Source organism: Ursus americanus, chromosome 21, assembly GCF_024610735.1.
Source record: "Ursus americanus isolate L20-20 chromosome 21, mUrsAme1.1.p, whole genome shotgun sequence".
Taxonomy (NCBI): domain Eukaryota; kingdom Metazoa; phylum Chordata; class Mammalia; order Carnivora; family Ursidae; genus Ursus; species Ursus americanus.
In genome coordinates, this window is record NC_142147.1 from 46,449,985 (window position 1) to 46,468,442 (window position 18,458).

Genomic DNA, 18,458 nt, shown 5'->3' on the forward strand with positions numbered 1-18,458 from the left:
TTTCAGTTCAATTTTGTAAAAATACGAAAATAATTGAAAGTCAAGCCTCCTGGGAAGAACTGCTCCTATCCGTTGTATGCTGCCAAGAAATCTCAAACCCAATTTGTTCCCTAAAACCCTCATTTCGAGTTTCATGGTAATTCCTCCCAGAAACCATTGACAGTGAGCAAGGTGAATTTCAACCCACCTCGGAGAGGCTGGGTACTTCCGGGGCACCTGCCACGCGGCCCGCCCTGCCTGTGCATTTGTGGGTTCTGTCCCGTGGCTGAAATACCACCCCCTCCACTGTCCCCTCAACAAGAGCAGTAACATCTAGGTGGTTAAAAACCGTGTTGCTCCCAGAGCCAGATGGCCCCCTGCCACAAGCTGTGCATTCTCAGGAAAGTGACTTCACCTCTCAAAAGCTCCACTTCCCCATCTGTAAAATGGGTCCAATACTAAGACCTTCCACTTCACAGAATTAGACGTGAGGATGAAATGACATGATGCATGGACGGCACTCCAAACTCAAGAACTCCATACATCTGTTCCACAAATATTCACAGAGCGCCAACTGAATGCCCGTCATGGACCCCGGTACTCTGGACACAGCAGCGATCGAGACAGACACAATCTCTGCCCCCGACGAACTTACAAGTTAGTGGGGAGCGGGAGGTACAGGTGACAGACAGGGCAGAGCTAACTATAAGACACTGTAGCTGCACTGTCAAAACATGGTAGGGAAGTGTAAAAAAAACAAATGAAGTAGGGAAGGATAAAAGTGTCAAGGGGTGTGTTGTGCAGGGGTGAGGGGTGTCCAACCAGGATGGTCTGGGAAGACTTCATAGAGAAAGCGGTTCATGGAGTTAATGTGTATAAATTACTTATAATTGTCCTTAGTGCACAGCAAACACTGCAGAAATGCGGGTGACACTGGGAATAGCTGTGGGATGGGCATTCCAGGCAGAGAGAACAGCGAGTGTAAAGGTCCTGAGGAGGGAACGGGTCTCTGTTGGCGTGGATCGCTGAGGGGGCCGGCCTGGCTGGAGAGGAACGGGCAGAGGGCAGCGTGCAAGCAGGTGCAAGGCAGACAGGAAGCAGGAACTGGACCCCGCAGGGCCTGTGGGCCACGGTGAGGCCACGGTGAGGCCACGGGCCTTTCCCCTGAATGAGAAGGGAAGCCACTGCCGTGTTTCAAGAGCTCCCTGTTTTTAGTAATGGTCTCATTTCCGTCATTCACCCCCTTTGTGAAAAGACGTCTTTCTCTTTCTCCTTTTCTTCCACGGCTGAGTCCTCCTGGCCCACGGGGCTTACCCCTGCCCACCCTGCCCCCTCCTCCCACATCTGGGGGCATGACTTAAAGAACCTTCGATCACACAGTTCAGTGTAACACACATGACATTTCTAGGAAACGGGAGTCTTTGGGTCTGGGGACTACGTGACTGGGAGTTTACATTGTTCTGAATTTTTATAACTGTCAGATTGGAGACGAACCTCTGACACAAATATGTTATCAGACCAGGTATCCCAGTGTAAAAGAATGCCTACAGAGTCAATAACACCACGTGGGGGAATAAAAAGAAAAAGGAAAAGTACGGGCTTGGGAGAAACATGACATTCTAGGAAAAGGTAATTTGAACAACACAGAGAAAGGATTAAGAGCTTGAGTCTGCTCAGGATTCAAGTCAGGACTTTGTAACTCACCAACCACTGGGCCTCTGCTGCCGGGCTCAGCGGGGAGGAGGTGGCCAAGGGCTCTACCTGAGAAGGCACCAAAGGAGTGTCCCGACACGTACATGAACGACTGCATGGTCTATTCCAGAATCAGGTATTTCTGCTATGGGATCCCCATCCTAAAGCCCCAGAACATAAGAAATGACCATAAAAGTCAGATGCCTTATTTTTTAACCTAATGCTATAGAGAACGAAGGCTTCTCACTTCACTCCCCTCTGTCTCCAAGTTCACCTGTAACCCCAAGCACCTCGCCCTCGTTCCCAGCACCTCACTTCTACCTTGATCGTGCCCTAGCAAGTGTCTTTAGTTTTTCTGTTTTGTTTTTAAAGATTTTATTTATTTTTTAGCGTGTGCGCAAGACAGCACAAGCGGGCACAAGCAGAGGGTGGGGCAGAGGGAGAAGCAGACTCCCTGCTAAGCAGGGAGCCCTATTTGGGGCTCAATCTCAGGACCCCAGGATCATGACCTGAGCCTAAGGCAGATGTTTAACCGACTGGGCCACGCCAACAAATATCTTTAGTTTTCTTCATTCCTTCCATTAGGGGCTTTCCATGACTCTGGACTCTGAGGATACAACGGTGGACAACACAGACTCAGGCCCTGCCCCAGAACAGTCCTCTCCATAGAAGGTTCTCCATAAAAGCTTTTAAAATGAACAGATACCGTCTCGCTCTCTTTTTGAAAGTCTGTACTGGCAGAAAAAGAAAGTTGACAACCGTGTATGTATGACCCTCCGATTTTGTCTTTGAAATTTGCTGGCTCCCAAGCTCTGAACTGGGTTACAGAACAAAATCCCAAGGCCAAAGTTCTTTCCCAAATGGGCCACAACCTATTTCCCGCAGCATCATCTGTGACTCCCTCCCACGCGAAGCTGCATCCTCTTCCCATTACAAGGCGGGTCCTCTTGCACTTTTGCTACTTGCGGCTTAAAGCCCTGCTCCAACGTCACCTCCTCCAAGGAAACATGCTGACACCCCAGCAGAGTCCACCCATCAGTGTCTCCGCGGCAGGATTTAGCTAAATGCTGTCCCGTCCCCCCACCCCCACCAGCCAGAGAAGCCAGCCAGGAGCGGGCAATGCTCCCCGCAGCCGCCAGAGGGCGCTTTCAAAACACCAATCGGACTTCTTGATTTCAAATCCTCCCCTGTCTCCCAGGTGCTCTTAGAGTAACCAGGTAAGACGCTTGCTGGGTTCAAATCCTGGGCGGGACACTGGTCCTGCAACTCTGAGCTAGTGGCATCACCTGTACAGGCCTCTCCTTCTACACAGTGTCGTCAGGGGATGAAACAGATGGCTTCCTATAAAGCCCCCGGAACAGCGTCACACATGTAGGCCGTTCTCAGTCCACCCTCGCGGCCGCATCGCTAAGCTGCTGCTTCGCAGGAGATCAGCTCTCAGACTGAGTGACTGGGGAGAGTTTAATAAAGAGACTATCACAAGAGCAGAGGCGAGTGATGACACAGCACCCCAGGGCTGGAAAGGAGGACCGATGGACAGCCAGAGGGATGGAAAGATGGGTGGATGTGTTTCAGCAGGTGGAGTAAAAATGATAACCGCAGAATCTAAGTGATGGGTACACAAGTGTCCACTGTAAAATGATTCCAACTTCCCTATACGTTTGAAAATTTTCATTCAAAGTTTGGGAGGGGCCCTGGGGTGACTCAGTCAGTTAAGTGTCTGACTCTTGATCTCTGCTCAGGTCCTGATGTCAGGGTCGTGAGTTCAAGCCCTGCATTGGGCTCCAGGCTGGGCGCGAAGCCCACTTAAAAAAAAAAAAAAAAGAATGCTGGGGAGGGTGTTGAGTCAGCAAAGAAATTTGGATGGAATTGGTTAGAGAAGCCAAGAGAAGAAGAATTTCTCTGGGACTTTCCACAGAAACCACAGCCCCCTCCCTCGCCTTCAGGAATAAATTATGCCAACTATCAAGACTCGGCTCCTGAGGAAGCCTGAGAGCAGAAAAATGAAGAGAAGAAAGAAGCAAAGCCGGGGCTCCCACTTCTCAGGAATCCCGTCATCGCATCCTAAGATGTGCTTAACCTCTGAGCTCATTAATTACTCGATCAACAAACGTTGACTGAAAGCCTCCTCTGTGTCTGGCCCTGAGCTGGGCAGTGCCAAAAACACAGGCCGGCCCTGCCCTCAGGGGACTCAGAGGCCAGGGGCAGAGACACACTGGTTCATCCAACGGAGACCATCTAGAGTGATCAGAACACTTACGGGGGAAGCCCAGGGGCTGTGGGAGCCCCAAAGGAGGCACCTGATCCACATGGAGGCCAGAGGGGGCTTCCTGCTGGAGAGACATCTGAGCTGAGTCTTGAAGGAGTATGTGTCAGCCAGGTAGAGAGAGGGGAGGACAAGGGAAAGTGTTCTGGGCAGAAGGAACCGCATGCAGAAAGGCAGGAGGTGGGCAGAAGAGCATGCTCACAGGGAACCCCGAGTCCAGTGTAACTGGAGGACGAATGTGAAGAAGGGGAGAGGCTGAAGTAAGCGTGCAGCTGTCAGTATGATGCGAAAGGGCGGGTATGGCCTCCTAAGTCACAGTAAAGCATGCGGACCTTATCCTGACAGTGCCGGGGAGTCATGAAAGGGTTACAGACAGTGGGAGGACTTGAGCAGATGTGCAAACAGGTGAATCAGGAAGGGAACGTCAGTCAGGACTGGCTAAGTTATGCTGTGGTAACAAACAGCCCCCCCGAATTCAGCGGCTCAAAACAGACAAGGTTGATTTCCTAGCTCATGTGACATGTGTCATGAATCTGTAAGGACCCTGTTCCACGTCATCTTCATTCTACAGCCCTGGCTGACCAAAGGTCCGCCACTGGAAAGATTGGTGGGCACGTCGGCAGGAGCAGAGAACACGGAGAATCACACATGACCGCTCAAAGGCTTCCAGCTGGGAGCATCTCTCACTGCTTCTTTGGCCACCGCAAGTCACATGGCCACACATTTCTTAAGGCATGGAAAGCGTGGTCCTCCCACAGGCCCAGAAATAGAGGGAGACTGACCACTGAGGACCAGGAGTGATGGCCACCACAGGACGTGAGCGCGGAAGCAGCAAGGACAACAGGGAGCAGGCAAGAAATGAAGAAGGCGGGACTCAGGGGGTACAAATGGTTGGTTTTGCCAGATTTATATAGGTAAAATTGAGGACTAAAACTTGTATGCCTGAGCCAACCAGGCATGTGAAGATCTGAGGGACATTCGGGAATCACACAGGATTCTGTATCTGCTGGCAATCTGTCCCAATTTCTTTTTTTTTTTTTAAGTCACTCTTTTTTTTTTTTTTTTTGAAGATTTCATTTCTTTGACAGAGAGAGAGGGACCAAGTGAGCACAAGCAGGGGGAGCAGCAGAGGGAGAGGGAGAAGCAGGCTCCCCGCAGAGCAAGGAGCCTGATGTGGGGCTTGATCCCCGGACCCTGGGATCATGACCTGAGCCAAAGGCAGACACTTAACCAACTGAGCCACCCAGGTGCCCATGTCCCAATTTCTTATTCTATAAAACCAGCCAACACACAAAAACAATCAGACTAACAATCGGGTGAAATGGGGAGACGTTTGGTCAAAGGGTACAAACTTCCAGTTATAAGGTGAGTAAGTTCTGGGATCTAATGTGCAATATGGTGACTATAGTGAAACACGTCATACTGTATATGTGAAAGTTGCAAAGACAGCAAATCCCTTTTTTCTTTCCTTTTTTAAAGGTTTTATTTATTTAGGGGCGCCTGGGTGGCACAGTGGTTAAGCGTCTGCCTTTGGCTCAGGGCGTGATCCGCCGTTACGGGATTGAGCCCCACGTCAGGCTCCTCCACTATGAGCCTGCTTCTTCCTCTCCCACTCCCCCTGCTTGTGTTCCCTCTCTCGCTGGCTGTCTCTATCTCTGTCAAATAAATAAATAAAATCTTTAAAAAAAAAAAGTTTTATTTATTTAATCTCACCACCCAACGTGGGACTCGAATTCACAACCCTGACACCAAGAGTCACACGCTCTTCTGACTGAGCCAACCAGGCATCCCTTTTTTCTTTTTTTAATTGAAGTATAATTAACATAGACTGCTATATGAGTTTCAGGTGTACAATATAGTGATTCGACACTTCCACACACTTGGTGCTCATGGCCACAAGTGCCCTCCTTCATCCCTGGCTCCTATTTCACCCATCCCCCACCCACATCCCCTCTGGAAACCACCAGTTTGTTCTCTGCATTTAAGAGCCTGTTTTTTGTTTGTCAAAGAGAATAAATCTTTTCTTTTTTTTAGATTTATTTATTTATTTTACGGGGGGGGGGCATGAACATGAGGGAGGGGGAGGGGCCAGAGGGAGAGGGAGAGGAAGACTCTCCGCTGAGTGCAGAGCCCCACAGGGGGCTTAATCCAGTGACCCTGAGATCATGACCTGAGCTGAAATCAAAACTCAGATGCTTAACCAACTGAGCCAGCCAGGCAACCCAGGGACAGAGTAAATCCTAAATGTTCTCACCACACATACAAAAAATGGTTAACTATGTGAGGTGACAGATGTGTTAATTAGCTTGAATGTGCTACATTTCACAACATGCACGTGTGTCAAATCATCATTTTGTGCACCTTAAATACATACAAGTTTTAGTCCTCAATTTTACCTATATAAATCTGGCAAAACCAACCAGAGAGCTGTTGGAACAGAAATGGCTCTTTAGGGGGCGCCTGGGTGGCACAGCGGTTAAGCGTCTGCCTTCGGCTCAGGGCGTGATCCCGGCGATCTGGGATCGAGCCCCACATCAGGCTCTTCCGCTATGAGCCTGCTTCTTCCTCTCCCGCTCCCCCTGCTTGTGTTCCCTCTCTCGCTGGCTGTCTCTATCTCTGTCGAATAAATAAATAAAATCTTTAAAAAAAAATGGCTCTTTAGGACTGCATGTAACAGGAGTGAAAATTCGTGCACCCAGCACACGTCTACACCAGCACCATCCAAGAGAAAGAGCATGCAAGCCACGTGTGTCCTTCTAAACTTTCTAGTAGCCACGTTAGAAAAAGCAAAGAAACAGGTAAGATTAATCCCATCTTAAGGCAACATATCCAAAATATTATCATTGTAGGATGGGACCCATATAGACATTACTAACGAAGTATTTCACATTCTTTTACTTTTCCTGTTAAGTCTTCAAACGCAGCACGTCTCCCTTCAGACCAGCCACATTTTAGGGCTCAGTAGCCCCATCTGTACAGTACTGCACAGCCCAAATCTAGACAAACTAGCTAATTACTATGTGTTCACAACAGCCCTATAAAGCTGGTACTGCTTCTGTTTTACAGATGAAGAAACTGAGGCACAGGAAAATGAAGGGACTTGCCCCAAGTCACAAACTGGGGGAGGAGCTGGGCTGTGGACCCAGGCAATGGAGCTCCTTGCATGCAGAGCCGTGATGGACTCTTATACAGGCCCCATATGAGGCTGGGTGAGCGAGTGGCGGGGGGGGGGGCCTCCCACGCTCACTGGAGGTCTCTGCAGAGGATGGGGATGATTCTGGAGAATCCCGAAGAAACCACACTGGTTCCAGGCATGAGGGTGTGGGTGGACATGAAAAGGCGTGGGAAAGGATGGGATCACTGCCTCTCACTTGCCACAGACAGCCAAGGCCTTAGGAAAATCCCCTGCACAGCTGGCTGCAGGCCGCGGGCTGCGATGCTACTGACTCGGGTGGGATGGAGCAGAAAGTTGGGGGTGAGTCCCTGGGAAGGCCCAGACCCAGGAGGGTTGGGGTGGCCAGGCCTCTCTTCAATGGCCCAGCTGGTGTCCAGCTCTGCACCGAGAACCCCATTCTCGGGAAACCGAGGCTCAGAGAAGTCCTGTGATTTGTCCAAGATCGCATGGGAAGGATGGAAAGGATGCATCAGGCAGGACAAAAGAGTCTCCCCTCACCCGCATCCCGTGGCCACCCAATTCCCTTTCCAGAGGCAAGGGTACTGACTGCCTTGCAGTATTTCCTGAAATATTTTAGGCTATACAAGCATTCGCACCCGGATCTTTTCTTTTTTTTTTTTTTTAAGATTTTATTTATTTGAGAGAGAGAGAATCCGAAGCAGACTCCGAGCGGAACTTAGAGCCCAATGCAGGGCTCGATCCCACGACCCTGAGATCCCAACCTGAGCTGAAACCAAGAGTGGGGGACATTCTACTGACAGAGCCACCCAGGCGCCCCCCGATCTTTTTTTTTTTTTTTACACAGAAGCAACACACTGTCCTGCATCTTATTTTTGTTTTTCCCTTAACAATATTATCTTCATGACCTCTCCAGATTAATATATATGGATGTGCCTCGTTTGGTGTTTTTTCTTTTTTTAATACCAGAGACATCAAACTCTCTGAATGTAGCATAATGAGCTTAACCAGTCTCCCCTTAAGGAACCTCTGGGTTGGGCGCCTGGGTGGCTCAGTTGGTTGAGTGTGCCTTCGGCTCCGGTCACAATCTCAGGGTCCGGGAACGAGTCCCCATGGAGCCCCTGCTCAGCGGGGAGCTTGCTTCTGCCCCAAAATGCCTCCCCCAGAAAACATGTGAATACAAAGGGGAAAAAAAAAGTAACTTTACAGTAGAAAAGCCTGGAAGACACCACCCTACTGAAGTATCAAAGCAAACGTCTCGATGGGATGTAAGAAGACCCCAAAATCACCTCTGTGGGGCTCCTGCCAAAGACGCTTAGTCAGACTCTGGTTGTAAGAAGATACTGGACCAACACATCCACCCCCAGACCGGCCTGTCATGTTTGCAGGAGTCACGAAGCTCAAGAAAGAATGAAGAATGTTTCCAGGCTAAAGGAGGACATAGAGACATGCAAGGTCATGCAATGCAAGAGTCCAGACTGGAACCTTTACTAGGACAGGACAGAAGCCATTACTCGGACAGCCAGCGAAAACCGAGTGGAGTATAAGAACTGGGTGGCAGTAATTTATTGTTGCTAATGCTATTCATCTGTAAGGCTGCAGTTTGGTTCTACGGGAGAAGGTCCTTGTTCATCGGAAACACGCACCAAACATCCCACAGGTGATGGGGCATACTATTGGCAACTCGCTCTTGGACCGTTTCGGAAAAATAATTTCTTTATACCATACCTGCAACTTCTCTATAATCCTGAGATCCTGCCAGTTAAAAAAATATCCAAGCAGTGCTTTTAAAAGTTTGAGCACATGGGAGGGTGGGTGAGAAATATATCTGACATCAAGACCAGCACGAAACACAGTTGCAAAACTGAAATGAAAATGTCACCGGACGAAATATAACCGTGCTTCAAAAGAGATAAGCAAATATGGTTTTATACATTGTGAATATAACACAGGGAAATAACTTCCAAGAGCAACAGTAAAGAAACAAGCCCCAGAAACACTGCTGGAGACTCAGTGGACTCCATGACCTACAATTTTTGTCCAGTCCTTTTGCAAGTCCGTTATAGTAAGGACAAACACACGATTGTAGCACGCCCTGGGTGCTGTTCTAAGGACTGCAGATACTGCTTAATCCTGGCAACAGTCTAATGAGGAAGGTAATCTTAATTCCCAATTTAAAGTTGATGCGTCTGAGGCTGGAGAAAGCTGCAGTAACTTGCCCAAGGTCACCCAGCTAGGAAAAGGCAGAGCTGGCTTAGAACTTTAGCCTGACTTCAAGACATCCTGCAGAAGGGACATCGTGATCCCCCACTTGACAGACTGGGTAACCAAGTTTTAGAGAAACTAAAGGGCCAGCCCATGGCCAGGCTGATTTTGAAAAGCCCAGACTAGTCCCCAAGAACAGTGCAGCACAGTCAGGGAGACGTCATGTCAATGCAGAATCCTGAATTAGGAACCTCGGGGTGTCGACGTAGAGCTCTGCTCTCCAATATGGTAGCCCCTAGCCATATGTGGCTGTTTAATTCAAATTAATTAAAATTAAAACTTTGATGTCTCACCCTTACCACTTTTAGTTTTTTTAGGATTTTTTTTTTAAGTAATCTCTACCCCAACATGCGGCTCAAACTCACAGCCCCAAGATCAAGAGTCACACCCTCTATGTACCCGACCAAGCCAGCTGGGTGCCCCTCACCACTTTTCAGCATGTGCTCCTGGCTACCACACTGCACAGCACAGATTACAGGACATCTCCATCATCATCATCAGAAGTTCTATTAGGGTGGAAACTAGAGATTGCTTTGCAAGGGCTCAATGACCTTTCTTGCTTGCTTGCCTGCATTCCTTCCTTCTCTTTCTTTCTTTTCTTTTCTTTTCTTTTCTTTTCTTTTCTTTTCTTTTCTTTCTTTCTTTCCTTCTTTCTTCCCTTCCTCCCTTCCTCTTTCTTTCTTTCTTTCTTTCTTTCTTTCTTTCTTTCTTTCTTTGAGAGAGAGCAATGCAGGGGGAGCAGCAGAGGGAGAGGGAGAAGCGACTCCCCGCTGAGCAGGGAGCCCAATGAGGGACTCGATCCCAGGACTCTGCGATCACCACCTGAGCTGAAGGCAGACACTTAAATCAACTGAGCCACCCAGGTGGCCCGAATATTCTTTCTAAAGGGGGGACTGGAATATTCCAGATAGTCTTTAATTAAACAACAAATGCATGAGCACCTCCTATCAGACTGTTGGTTCACAAGCACATTTCATTGTTTTCACTGAAGTGGCACGGCCCGATTTTTCACATATACGAGTATATCAGGAAACTAAGCCCATCAGCCCTACAAACCCCAACTGGGTTTCAATCCATGGTCATGACACCTGAGGGTACCTGTACACTCTCACCTTGTAGATTTCTTTTTTTTTTTTTAAATATTTTATTTATTTATTTGACAGAAATAGAGACAGCCAGCGAGAGAGGGAACACAAGCAGGGGGAGTGGGAGAGGAAGAAGCGGGCTCATAGCAGAGGAGCCTGATGTGGGGCTCGATCCCATAACGCCGGGATCACGCCCTGAGCCGAAGGCAGACGCTTAACTGCTGTGCCACCCAGGCGCCCCACCTTGTAGATTTCTAATCCACTAGGTCGAGACCCCAGGTCCTGCATTCTGTATCACGCAAGGTACGTACGGCCTCGAAGAAAGACAAGTGGGAGAAGACAGAAAGCAAACAGAATGTCTGTCAGTAATAGGAGCTACCAACTAAACACTCTTCCCAGCCAGGGCTGCTTTCAGACCTCGTCTTCATCATGCTCCCCCAGCCCCACCCTGGGGGAAGCACACGTGATCACACCCATTTTTACAAATAAGCCACATCAGCTCACAGAAGTGAAGTCACTGACCAGATCCACACAGGTCACCAACACAGGAGTGTGAACGTGCATCTGTCCCACCAGGAACTCCACATCCAGCTTCTTCCCGTGAACGGATTTACCTAAAGCAAGCCCAGCCTCCGAGCAATTCTGACTCAGCCCCACGGGAAAGCTCGTCCACACAATTGTCAAAGCAAATAGGATTAGAGGACACTAACAGCTGAATCCATGCTAATGACAGACAGGTCCTAGGCAGGGTGGAGACAGGACAGAGGCACAGAGGAGAGGTTTAAAAAGATCACAGAGTGAGGGGAGGAAATGTCCAGCTGGCTACACTTCTCCCCCGTCTGCGGCTGTATTCTCTAACCAGGCCCCAACGCTCGCTGCCATCACCCCCCCCCCCACGTGGATTGCAATCATAGGTCTTTTCTATCTCAGCCCCTGGTGTCCAGTGCGATAAGAGAAATTTTGATATCCACACCATCCATCCAGCGGCCCCGTGTGGCTATTTGAGGGCTTGAAAGGGGACTGAGGAACTGAATTTGAAGTTTGATTTCATTTTAATGAACTTAGACTCAAACGCATGGCTAGTGGCTACCACATTGAACAGACCACACTACACGGTGAGCTGCAGAGGTGAGGGCAGGGCCTCCCCGGGTGTGTCCCCCAACGTCCAACAGGGGAACTGGTTGCTCTGGGGGCGACCTCTGGGGTCAGACTCCCTGGGTCCAAGTCCTGGCTCTTAACCTTGAGGAAGTGACGTAATCTTGTTTGTATCTCAGTGTTTGCGTCTGTAAAATGGAGCATTTTAGAGGGAGCGGCAGAGGGAGAGGGAGAAGCAGACTCCCCACTGAGCAGGGGATGCGGGACTCGATCTGGGCCTGAAAAAGGGTCAGAAGTTATTGAATCTAAGTGCACAGCCAATGAATGTGTATTGAGTGATCTTTCCAACTTGTCTGGGTGAGAAATAAAAGTCGGGAAAGCAAATGCTCCTTCTGTTCTACGAGACCGCTCTGGGCATTCAGTGGTACCTGTAAAGTGCTTACCTCAGTGCCTGGCACCTAGAAACAATGGAGGCCTTAAGAAGGTGAGCAAGCATTTACCTGGCAAACATCCCCTCTCTGTCAGTGCCAGAGACATAAAGACAGAAGAAATAATAACATAGAGGGAGCACCTTCCAGATGCCAGGTACCGTCCTAACCATCTACATGTATAAACCCATTTTAATCCCACAACCCTCTGAGGCAGGCACATTATTATTATTTACTTTAGGATAGTAATATTGTTGCCTCTTGATTTTTTATTTTTTAAGTGTTTGGCATTTCTTTGTTTGACACTGACTTTCTCTTCTATAAGCAGAATATATTTATCTAAATCAGGCAATTAACACTGGACATAAATTATCTAATTTGTGGGCTTTCTTGAGGGTTTTTTTTTTTTTTTCCCAGTTGCTTAAAGAAAATTCTGGCTCATGCACTGTATTCTGTGGTCAGGCCTCTTTATTCCCCTTTCATTTGGAACACGGTCTCTGTCATCCTTTGTTTCGTGACATGGATATTTCTGAGGAGCAGGTCAGCCGCTTTGTAGAAGGTCCCCAGTTTGGGCTTGTCAGATGTCCTCCCCCGGTTAGACTCAGAACATTTTGCCCAGTACCACAGAAGCCACACTGTCCTTTCTCGGGGCGTCGTATCAGGAGGCCCAAGATGTGTGGGTCCCATTGCTAGTGATGTTAAATTTGATCACTCGGTTAAAGTGGTGCTTCCAGGTTTTTTCTTTCTTTTCTTTTTTTTTTTATTTTTTTTTAAGGATTTTATTTTTAAGTAATCTCTATGCCCCGCATGGGGCTTGAACTCACTATCCTGAGATCAAGAGTCATATGCTCCTAGGACTGAGCTAGCCAGGCGCTCCGGAGGTTTTTTCTGTTTATGTCAATATTCCTTCCTATGAAATTAAGTACCTCTTGGGGAGATCATTTGTGACCATGTAAATATGTTATTCCTCAAACTTAAGCCCCCTAGTTTCAGCATCTACAGTATGTTTTTTTCAACACCACCCAGCAACTACCTCATTTCTGACACGGTCTACCTGGAGGGTGGCAGATCCCACAGGTGAAGGGCTCAGTGCCACGACCCCCCACATCCCCACTTGGGGGCTTCTCACCAACTGTAGATGGAGGCTCCCACAGGTCCCTCCTTGGGTTCAATTAATTTGCCAGGGCAGCTCACAGGACTCGGAGAAACATTTTACTTACAACATCACCAGTTTATTATAAAAAGTAGAACTCGGAACAGGCAGAAGGAAGAGACGCATAGGGCGAGGTATGGGGGACGCTCCATGCTCTCCGAAGGCACCACTCCCCCCACATCTCCAGGAGATCACTGACCCAGAAGCTCTCCAAACCCCATCCTTTTGGGTTTTTATGCAGGACTTCACTGCATAGGCAAGACTGATTAAATCACTGGCTCCTGGGGACTGATTTTGATCCCCAGCCCCTCTCCCCTCCCAGGAGCTCAGACCCAGTGGGAATGAAAGTTCCAACCCTCTAATCACCTGGTTGATTCCCCAGGCAACCAGCCCCCACCCTTCGGCACTTTCCAGAAGTCACCTTATTAACATGAACTCAAGGGTGAGGGAAAGGGGTTTGTTAGGAATATGAAGACACTTTTATTGCTCTTATTCAGGAAATTCCATAGGTTTTAGGAACTCTGTGCCAGAACCCGGGCCAAAGACCAAATATACATTTCTTATTATAAATCAAAATATCACAGCATCTATTATTGGCTCCTGCCTGAATCAGTCACTTTTTTGAAGGTTCCCAAATGTTCTGATTTTATCACTCCCTCTACATTGACTTGCTGACTTGTGCTTATAAGAAAGAGCTTTCACTTATTTATTTATTGACTTACACCATTTTTAAAAAAGATTTCATTTATTTATTTTGAGAGAGAGAGCGCGCGCGCACGCGCAGGGGGGTAGGGGTGGGTAGCAGAGGGAAAAGCAGACCCTGCACTGAGCACGGATCCTGACTGGGGGCTCGATCTCACGACCCTCAGATCATGACTTGAGCCAAAATCAAGAATCCGACACTTAACCAACTGAGCCACCCAGATGCCCCGACTTCAACTCACACCCTTAATATCACTATGTAGTTATGGATCCCTCTTTATTCAATGGGTTAGAACCCTTTATTATCATTTAACTTGGTGCTCAACTTGCCCCAGATTCGGTGATAGAGAATTTCGATGTGTCCTTTGGACACATTCTTTGACTAGTTTCTTACTTTGTAGGTCACCTCTGTTTTAAAGATGAAGAAACTGAGGCACAGAGGACTTGAATAACTTGCCACGTTATACTGATGGTAGCCACAGGACCAAGATTTGAAGGCAAGCATTGTGGGTCCAGAATCTAAGCTCTTAGCAACTCAACCACAGTGTGTCTTTACCGGGGCCAAAACCATGATTTCTTGTTCACAGCCATATCCCCACCACTCGTCACGATGCTTGACCATGGTACATGTTAAAAATGTATGAAGGGTCGTGTCTGCTTGTCTCCCTCTCCCTAGGCCCCTCCCCCGCCCGCATGGACTCCTGCGTGCGCGCATTCTCTCTCTCTCAAATAAATAAATAAATCTTTTTTAAAAGTGTATGAAATCTGGGGCACCTGGCTGGCTTAGCTGGGAAGAGCGTGCAACTCTTAATCTCAAGGTCATGAGTTCAAGCCCCATGTTGGGTGTAGAGCCTACTTAATTAAAAAAAAGGCATGAAATGAATAAATGAGTACGAAATGAATAAATGAATGAATGACCCATCTGTCATATCCCTCAGGTCCTAACTTCCCTCCTTCCCAACTTTAAATCCATTCTGAATCACGATAGTCTCTCTGTTGGCGTGCACGCTCAAGCCCCCAGCTTTGTCCTATTGACAAGGCAACTTGCCCATGTCCCCCTTTCCACCTGCTCAATGCCTGTACCCACGTAAGTGACAAAGCTGGAGAAAAGTCACACAACCCTGCTGGAAAGTCTTCCTTTAAATTCATGACTCATAACCTCCAGTGGGCCCTTAATTCTGCCTAGAAGTCAGCCTGCACAGTCGAGTCCATTTCCCTTGTCTGCACTCTGATTTCATACCTTCTCAGCTCCCCCACAAAGCGACTCCTGTTACCCCCTTGGACATCAAACAAGCGAGGAACAACTCAACATGATCCGTCTTCAGGGAGATGCACCCCAAAACCACCAGGAGATACTACAACATATCTACAGATGGGCTAACATTTAAAAGACCTCCAGACGGGGCGCCTGGGTGGCACAGCGGTTAGGTGTCTGCCTTCGACTCAGGGCGTGATCCCGGCATTGTGGGATCGAGCCCCACATCAGGCTCCTCCGCTAGGAGCCTGCTTCTTCCTCTCCCACTCCCCCTGCTTGTGTTCCCTCTCTCGCTGGCTGTCTTTATCTCTGTCAAATAAATAAATAAAATCTTTAAAAAATAAATAAATAAAATAAATAAATAAAAGACCTCCAGACGACACCGTATGTTGACGAGAATGTGGAGTTACAAGAATTCTTGTTCATTAGCAGGACTGGGGAACAGTCCAACCGGTTTTGAAGAGAGTCTGGTAGTTTCTTCCTGAGATGAACCCCCGCCAATCCTGACACAGCAGTTCTCCTGCTGAGAATTTTCACATGAGCAATGAAAGCTTATGTCCATAAAAGTAAATGTACAAGAACGTTCATAGCGGGCTTTATCCATAAGAGCCCCAAACTGGAAACAGCACAGGTGTCCACCAAGAAAAGAATAAACAAACCATGATATTCCACATTCTGTGGAGAGAACAAACGAGGACATGCTGTTATGTGTCTATTCATGCAAAGTTCTAAGGCTTTAGAGGTTGAGTACTTGAAACGTCTTAGCGCAAGTTGAAATGTGATATAAGCATAAAATACACAAGGGATTCCAGAGACTGGGTACAAAAACCCCATAAAATATCTCATTAATAATGGTTTTACATGGATTACTTATTTAAATGATAATATCTGTATATAGGAGGTTAACGTCCATTATTGAAATTAACCACACCCATGGGACGCCTGGCTGGCTCAGTTCGCAGAGCATGGAACTCTTGATCTAGGGTTCAAGCCCCATATTGGACATGGAGCCTACTTCATCAAAAAAAAAAAAATTTTTTTTTTTTTACTTTATAAATAAGGCTAAAGCAGAACCACGTATATTTCTAACATTTTACTGGAGCACTAACTTCTAGAACCACTCAAGGATTACCTGGTTCTCGGGGGGGGGGGGAGGGGATGTAGCTTTGTATGTCCTACTACTGATTAGGGCCCTGCCTCTTTAAGGTTTAGATTTAACTATGCAAATGATAAAAAGATTGATAAACTGCAAGCAATTTTGCCCGGTAAGATGCAAATGATTCCAGCTGTGAATGATTTCTGCCCAGTAGATAACGGAACCCCAACACCGCACCTGTCAGGGGTATGGCAGGAGAGGCTCTAGAGAGGCCAGCACTCCGTCTGAACTCAACTCAGCCGAAACAAAGAGCAGTTGAGTTTTTAAAAGGTGGGGTGATCGGAGATCTTAGGTCATCTGTGTTTGCTAATTGGCTTTCCAAAGGAAAAGGAAATTTGCTAGTATCTCCGTGACAGGAGGCAGTTTTACAACTTGGAGGAAGGTGCCCACAGAAGCGAGGCTCTCACCCCACAGGGGAAACTGGGAGGCAGGGGTGCTATCTCCTTTGATACTTATATTTCAAAGAGCTGGCTCCCAGGTCCTAGAGAAAGACATTTTCTGGGCTGTAAAGCTGGCAGGAGGCTTTTAAAGACATTTACATACATCTCAGAGGGCCAGAGAAGGAATTTATAATGACAAGTTTTCTAAAGTGAATGCTCTAAGAAAAGCGAGGTCTGGGGCTTCTGTGGTGAGGCCATCTGGATTCTGGAAGGGCCCGGGGTGAGAGGGAGGTCAGGGGCTTAAAAGCGGAGAGAAGCCTATTTCAAGTTTAGTCAAGCTGAGGGAAAAGTTACGGCCATGGCCACCGTGGTCACGCTCTGTAAAGCCGGTCTGCTTGGGTGCAAATCTGGGTTCCGGTACTTATTAGCTGGGTGACCTGGGGCGAGCTTCTCAACCTCTCTGGGTCTGGTTTCTTCCTCTTGTAAAATGCAGATGATTAATACTTACCTCACAGGGTGGCTGTGTAAATTATGTTAATCCAGGTACAGCACACAAAACAGTACCTGGTACACGGATTACTTGCTGTGGGTAAATTCCTTTACCGTTCTGAGCCTCAGTTTCCCCAATCAACCCATCTGAGAACGTATATGGACAATTAAACGAGACTCTGGATGCAAACACCCTTAGTTCAGGCCTGGCAGTGTGGTAAGACTATTAAAGGTGATTAACATTCCACAACTAGAGTTACTATTACTGTTGGTCATGCTCTTGTTAATTTCCTTTTTTGTTCCTATAATCGTCATTTAGTATTGTGTGGTCATACTCCTCCTCATTAATAGTGATACTGGAAATATGATTATTATTCTGCTGTTGCCCACATCTGGTCACCCTTCCATCAAGCAGTCCCAAAGCCTGCCAGGGCCTCCGTCCCAAGCCAGGCATTCCCTCCCAGGGGCCTCTACGCCTTCATCTGATTAAAAGAGATGGAGGTGGAGCTCAGGCCCCAAGTCCCCAACATGAAGCAGAGATTGACAGCAGCATCCTGGAGACCTCTGGACAAGTGGGATGCAGTGGCTAAGCCCACAGAATAATTTTTTTAAAAGATTTTATTTATTAATTTGACAGAGAGAGACAGCCAGCGAGAGAGGGAACACAAGCAGGGGGAGTGGGAGAGGAAGAGGCAGGCTCATAGCGGAGGAGCCTGATGTGGGGCTCGATCCCAGAACGCCAGGATCACACCCTGAGCCGAAGGCAGACGCTTAACCGCTGTGCCACCCAGGTGCCCCCCCACAGAATAATTCTTAAGAAGCCAAACAGATGGGGACGCCTGGGTGGCTCGGTTGGTTAAGCGTCTGCCTTCGGCTCAGGTCATGATCCCAGGGTCCTGGGATCAAGCCCCGCATCAGGCTCCCTGCTCAATGGGGAACCTGCTTCTCCCTCTCCTCCTCCCCCTGCTTGTGCACTCTCGTGCTCTCTCTGTCAAATAAATAAAACCCTTAAAAATAATAAGTAGCTTTCACAGATTAACCTAGGCCTGTAATGGTAGTCATACCATTAAAAAAAAAAAAAAAGTCAAGCAGATGACAAGGTGGGCGGGAGCTGGGGATGGTGTACCACCCATTAAACAAAGCTCCCCTCTGCTCCCAAACGTTGCTAAAAGCCCCATTCACCCTCGTCACCGCTTAATGGTTCCACGGGGCATCCCCCTCACCAGTGGGATCACCCGCAAGCTGGCTAAACCCCAGGAAATGAAAGTTTAAACCCCAACTCCCCCCTGGGTTGTGGTTCTAGACCTCAGCTTCTCTGTTAAAGGTCTTGGCATTCCCACCCTAGCTCAGCTAAGAGGTTACAATAAGAGGTTAGTGTAA

The 18,458-nt window shown here is 47.9% G+C and overlaps 1 protein-coding gene across 1 annotated transcript in view; it reads right to left on the reverse strand.

Annotated features, from left to right (window-relative positions):
* LYPD3 (LY6/PLAUR domain containing 3) overlaps positions 1 to 18,458 on the reverse strand; it is a 45,990-nt gene that overhangs the window by 23,270 nt on the left and 4,262 nt on the right. The window lies entirely within an intron of this gene.